The sequence below is a fragment of the Physella acuta genome, unplaced genomic scaffold, assembly GCF_028476545.2.
Source record: "Physella acuta isolate Inbredline_101_S28 unplaced genomic scaffold, ASM2847654v3 ptg002027l, whole genome shotgun sequence".
NCBI lineage: Eukaryota > Metazoa > Mollusca > Gastropoda > Physidae > Physella > Physella acuta.
Window position 1 is genome coordinate 53,080 of NW_026733531.1, and position 6,921 is coordinate 60,000.

A 6,921-nucleotide genomic window follows, 5' to 3' on the forward strand; every position below is an offset into this window, starting at 1 on the left:
CACCCCACACCTCCCCACACCCCCAACACGTCCACCCAGCTCTCCATCATTCCCCACCCCCACACCCCAACACTTTCACCCGCCTCTCTATTAATCCCACCCCCTCACCTCCCCACACCCCAAACACCACCTCTCCATCATTCCCCACCCCCACACCCCAACACTTTCACCCGCCTCTCTATTAATCCCACCCCCTCACCTCCCCACACCCCAAACACCACCTCTCCATCATTCCCCAACCCACACCTCCCCACAAACGTCCGCCCACCTCTCTATTACCCCCACCCCCCACCTCCCCTGCCTGGGTTTTCCCTCAGCGCGAGCTACAAGTTGTCCCAGCCGTACGCATGCGCGAAACGTGCGCAGACCTGGTGAGCATGGGAGTAGGGTCACGCTGTGTTGTTGTGTACTCACGGTGTTTACCCAGACGTGCGTGCGTGCGGGGATGTGAAGGTGTATGGAGCACTCGGAGTGTGAATGGTGAGTTTGGAATTTCGTTGTGTGTGTTGTTGTTTTTTTTTAATTACAACAACTTAAACACAACACACTTGCACGCACACATAAACATTGAGACGCAGATTTATCTAGTATCATTATGACTTGATACACTATTATTATTTTAAACAGCTTACTATAATATGGTAAAGTTTATAGACTTTGTGTTTAGTTTTGCACACATTACGTTTAACAAACTTGTTTCGATTCCAACATAAATTATATATTCCATCAATAGTTTATCGATTCTGATAGACTTGTTTAAATCATCAAAAGTGTGTCTATTCTTACTGACTATTTTTTTTTTAGCTTGTCAATTCAATTTCGTATTTATATGCACAACAGATAATACATCAACAATTTTAATGTTTGACATCAGTTAGAGTTTAACAACAAAAACAATATGCATGCGTGTTTTAACAACAGATATTTTTGTAATGTTAAATAAGTGTTCAAGCATTTAGTAATTGTTGTAACACCTAAAAGATTTTTTCGCATTCAATGGATTTTCTAGCATCCAATAGATTTTCTAGCATCCAATAGATTTTATAGCATCAAATAGATTTCCTAGCATTCAATATTTTCTAGCATTCAATAGATTACCTAACGACATTATATCTGCATTTATCAAGATTTAAAATGGATAACATATTTATACTAATTTGATAGTATAATTGATCAAGAATCGATACAATTTTTTTTAAATGAATTAAAAAACAACAACACAACAAACAGATAGAGGCTGTGAGTAGAAAGTGAGGGGGGGGGGGGGGGGGGAGTGGGGGGGGGGGGAGTGGGGGGGAGTGGGGTGGTATGGGAGTTGGGGAGAATATGAGTTTGTAAGGGATTATGAGGAAATGATGATGGAGTGACGGGAGAGGGGGTAGGAGTGAGATGTAGATTAGGGGTAGGGAAACTAGAGACTGAGAGTATAGTGTGATAATGTGAAAGAAACTGGGAGGGGGAGAGGTGTAGAGGGAGGGGGAGAGGTGTAGAGGGAGGGGGAGAGGTGTAGAGGGAGGGGGAGAGGTGTAGAGGGAGGTTGAGGGGGGTAGAGGCGTGGTGGGAGTGTGTTAGGTGAAGAGGGAGGGTGAGAGGTGTAGAGGGAGGTTGAGGGGGGTAGAGGCGTGGTGGGAGTGTGTTAGGTGAAGAGGGAGGGTGAGAGGTGTAGAGGGAGGGGGAGAGGTGTAGAGGGAGGGTGAGAGGGGAAGTGGTAGACTGGGAGTGGGAAAGGTTTAGTGTGAGGCTGGGAGGGGTAGAGGTGTAGTGGGAGGCTTGGATAGGGAGAGTGATGAAGTGGGATCCATACGGTGAAAGGTTGTTTGAGATATTTGGAGGACAACAGATACCACATGACAGTTCACGCCCCAGTAGTTAAACCATCAGCTCTCAGTGCTAACTGAACCACATCCAAACGTAACGAGTAAACTTCATGTCATCTCACCCTAGGCTAAAATTAGACATGACTGTAACGTTTCTGTAGGTGCCTACACCCTGTAAGTGTATCATATGCCTACTGCACTTTTTATTTCGGGCTGTGGTTTGATGCCAGTAATAGAGAAACTAAAACGCCAGAGCAGAGTTTTATTGTATTGATTTCAAGCCAAGACACAGACCGAGCTAATTGCAGACACTTTTGGGCCGAAGCCAACAAGATGGCTTATGGTGGGGAGGGGGGGGGGGAGAGGAAGGGGAAGGGGGGAAAACGGGGATGGGTTGCTTAAGTAAGATTATAGTTTGGAGATATTTCGACAGCAGAATTATCTAAACAGTTCCTTTTTAATTAGGCACTCACGCACGCGAGCACGGGGATATATATCTGTATGAGTATGAACACACACGCACGCACGCACGCACAAACACACACAGACACACAATTTGTGACACAAGAAATAAAATCACTAAAAAATCCAATGTCGTTAGTATGGAATGCAATCGTAAACTGCTTGTTCATTGTGTCGATGAAGAAACACATACTATAATTACTGAGAAATTCCCCCCTCCCCTCCCCAACTGCCTACATTAGCATATTGTTTATCAATGAGTATCCACGCCGAATAAGCGTGGTGGTTGAGTTACAGTAACAGTGTGATGGTGACTCACTGAAAAAATATCTCTGGGAGGAATTTCTCCGATGGTTGAATTGGTTTATGTTATAGAATTGTTGCATTCGTTACAGAGACGTATGTAGTTGACTGACGATAGGGAAGACTAGGCCGGATTAGGTATATTACTATAATAAAATCAGAGTTTCTTCCAGAGTTTCTGGAAGAAACAATGAAGGAAATTAAAATGAAGTTAAATTTGATAGCCGTCTCTAAATAGAAGTAAACAAGACGTGCCTAACGCCAGCTTGTTAGAATTAGGTCTGTAATATAACACAAATCAGGATTCTAGCGTTGATTGTCGATCAATAAAATATGAAAGGTCAAGGCCGGAATGGGAGATTGTGGCTTTAAACACGAGTATAAATAGTGAGTAAATATTTTGGTTGTACAGATAGGCAGTGTCGATCCAGCAGGTAGATCACAATATTCATGGGTGTTAGAGGGTGGATTAGCGTTTTTTTTAAAATAGAGTCTTATTCTCCTTCATTCTTAAGTGTATTTTTAGACGTGATTTCCTCTAACACAATTAAGTATTTTGTATCAACTTGTTATACACTTCACCACGATTTTAGCCTGCTTTTCTTTTTGGATTATAGCCTTTGTCCAACCAAGAACAAGCTACAAGGTAGCAGTTGTTCGATTTTTGTATTTTTTCTATCCTTAAAGAGTTGCTGTGCCCAGCTGTCGAGCCTCTTCTGCACTGGGGTTCGAACTCAGGACTTATCGGTTTAGCAACCTTGAGTTTTTACTTAACCCACCACGAATCCATTTAGTACTCTGTCATTAAGTGTGGGGGCAGTGTTTAATAAGATGTGCATTATCCATATAAAGTAGCAATAGGTGATTGAAAAACTTAACGCAATCAGTCCCCATAACAATAAATGATAATAAAGCTTAATTCAACGCTATTGTTATATTTTCATCAAAGTATAACACGTTTTGTGATGTTACAGATCTTCCTTAACTATTGCTTTTAATCTAATAAAAAAAAGTTCAACGTTTTAATTTATGAAGGTAAGAATCTAGTTTACAATAAAGGTGGCCATTGATAGAAATGTGAAACAGCTTTCCTATTTCATCTTTTTTTTTACTTAATTTTCGATAAAAATGATACCTTAACCGAAAAATTCAAAGTTCGATTCACTTTGAAGACGAAGCTTATTAGTTGGAGACAGCAACTCATCTTGGAGAGAAAACACAAACATAAAACAAATGCTGACGTGAACTTAGTTCTTGGGTGGACAAAAAAATCTATATAAGCAAATCTAGAAAGAAAAGCATCAAGCTAAAAAAATGGAATTCACAGGCATTATGGATTATAACAAGTTGACACGTAATATTTATCTTTGTTGGAATAAATCCATAACGACAGTAAAACTGATAATGAATAAACAGGAAGAAGAAAAAGATAACCTGAAGTTTATCTTTGAAATTTGCTTTTATTCCGTTTTCTTTTTCAATTGCACAATAGCCATGCATGTAGCAATGCATTGCATGAACTGCGCATTGAGGTAAAAGGTTACTAATCGATGTTTTCGGGCCTGTCTTAAAAAATTGTTGTTGTTGTTATCAGCTTGTTTACCTTAACAAAAAGCGTGCACTTAGTTTTAATTAGAACAACATGCATTAGCGTTGAAGCCAGTGATGAAAATTAATGAGGGCGGATGTGTTGTGAACGTTTCTGATAATGGAGTCTTCTTAAAAATGGGGTGTTTGGTAATAAGACGTAGACCCAAAAAGGTCTAATAATTTAACTTGCTTATGTCAACACTACCATTATTCGATGATGAAACTGTGCTTCTAAAATAACGACCAAGTGGGTAAAGCTAGTGATGTTGTAGATTACACGTATAATGAAAAAAAAACAGAAACATTTGCAAGTGATCAATTATTTCAACTTTCAGATTTAAAAAATTGGAATTGAACTTTTTGAATGGTGCATAAATTATATATATATATATATATATATATATATATATATATATATATATATATATATATATATATATATATATATATATATATATATATATATATATATATATATATATATATATATATATATATCAATATATATATATATATATTGAATGAATGAAAATATGAGTCTATATGTTAGAAATTAAGAAATATTTGCTAATCTAGGCCCTATATCAGCTTTCACTAGCCGATTATGAAAACTGCTCTGCTAACACGAACAAGTAGGTAATGCGAGTGATGTTGTTAATTACATGTTTGATGCTCACACGCTAAAAAATCTGGCACATAGATTACATATCGGCCAGGTGACAGCTGAGCGGGTGCTTAAACTCCTCGTTAAGGTCAACGCTGTTTCATTGATTCGTCGACAGTTATTAGGCTGAATACGGTAATCAACACACTGGTATGAATAACGTAGAGCAATGTGTTGTTCAGCCTTGATGCGGGTGTTTATTATGGATTATTCGGCCTGAACTACCAGCTGGATAGCCGAAGTTTATTTTATTTCATTTTTTTTATTTTTGGTTAGGGATTTTACGAAACAGAGGGAGTGGATGAAACATGAACTGATGTTGGGTTATAAAAATGAACAAACGTCTGAGTAGCTGTATTAACTAAGGTCCGAGTAGAACGATTGACTGTGTGCTTCGCAACCCAATCTAGGTGAGTAGTTTTTATAATTTAAACACCTGCGACTGTAACATATGCGAAAACACAGGCAAGCATATGGCATACGAACACAATGTTAACTAGAGGCTTTATCTCAAGACAACGTGTACGTAAACTTCGACAATTAAAAACATACAAAAAGTAAATACACACAGAATGAGCTCAGGAAAATGAAGCCTCAAAAATGATAAACAGACGAAATCAGACGTTGATTAAACGCTTAAAATAACAAATATAACACGAAAATCACACTAAATAACAGGTATACTTTAAACAAATATTATAGGAAGTCGTGGTCTAGAGAGAGCTAGACTGCTAACCCGAAAGTCTCGAGTTCGAATCCGGGTTATATTCAGTGCAACGTCCCTGAGTCCACCCAGCTCTGATGGGTACCTAACTCACATTAGGGAAAGTAAAGTCGGCTGGGCATAGCGCACGCGGCTATTCCCTTCTTGTGCCGAGGTCAAGAAACATGAACTCTACTCCATCTGCCCAATGGATCGCTTGGTCTAAAGACGAATGTTTTAACACAAAAACCACACGAAATAATAAACAGACTTAACACACCAACCAGACAATCACTGACATACAACAAACACACGTTAACAACAAACATACATAACACGTCGCGTTTGTTTACCCCCTGCTTTAGACTACCAGTGCTGAGCACTATTTTTCACATTCCCCAGGATCACTCTCCCTCACCCCTACACCCCCCATTTCCCCCCCCCCCCCCCAAGTCTCTCTGTGTAATCACGTTTACACGGGGGAGAAAGTCTAGCACACGTAGACACAGCACGAAAAGCGCGAGGCGATGACGTCATTATTCCCTGACCCACTATCACTAACACGACACAATACGATCACAGGCAGTCGTTAAATGGGGAGTTGAGCGAGAAATATGTGTGCTCAATGGAATGGTGAACTAGAAATATGTGTGCTCAATGGAATGGTGAACTAGAAATATGTGTGCTCAATGGAATGGTGACCTAGAAATATGTGTGCTCAATGGAATGGTGAACTAGAAATATGTATGCTCAATGGAAGGGTGAACTAGAAATATGTATGCTCAATGGAATGGTGAACTAGAAATATGTATGCTCAATGGAATGGTGAACTAGAAATATGTATGCTCAATGGAATGGTGAACTAGAAATATGTGTGCTCATTGGAATGGTGAACTAGAAATATGTGTACTCATTGGAATGGTGAACTAGAACTATGTGTACTCATTGGAATGGTGAACTAGGAATATGTGTGCTCATTGGAATGGTGAACTAGAAATATGTGTACTCATTGGAATGGTGAACTAGAAATATGTGTGCTCATTGGAATGGTGAACTAGAAATATGTGTGCTCAATGGAATGGTGAACTAGAAATATGTGTGCTCATTGGAATGGTGAACTAGAAATATGTGTACTCATTGGAATGGTGAACTAGAAATATGTGTACTCAATGGAATGGTGAACTAGAAATATGTGTGCTCAATGGAATGGTGAACTAGAAATATGTGTGCTCAATGGAATGGTGAACTAGAAATATGTGTGCTCAATGGAATGGTGAACTAGAAATATGTATGCTCAATGGAATGGTGAACTAGAAATATGTATGCTCAATGGAATGGTGAACTAGAAATATGTGTGCTCATTGGAATGGTGAACTAGAAAT

At 39.2% G+C, this 6,921-nt stretch overlaps 1 protein-coding gene across 1 annotated transcript in view; it reads left to right on the top strand.

Moving 5' to 3' along the window:
* Nucleotides 1-5,122: 5,122 nt before the first annotated feature.
* LOC131931770 (uncharacterized) overlaps nucleotides 5,123-6,921 on the top strand; it is a 6,816-nt gene continuing 5,017 nt past the window's right edge. Inside the window, exon 1 of the mRNA XM_059288600.1 lies at nucleotides 5,123-5,246. The gene's annotated coding sequence lies outside the window, so the exon portion shown is untranslated. The remainder of the gene's footprint in view (nucleotides 5,247-6,921) is intronic.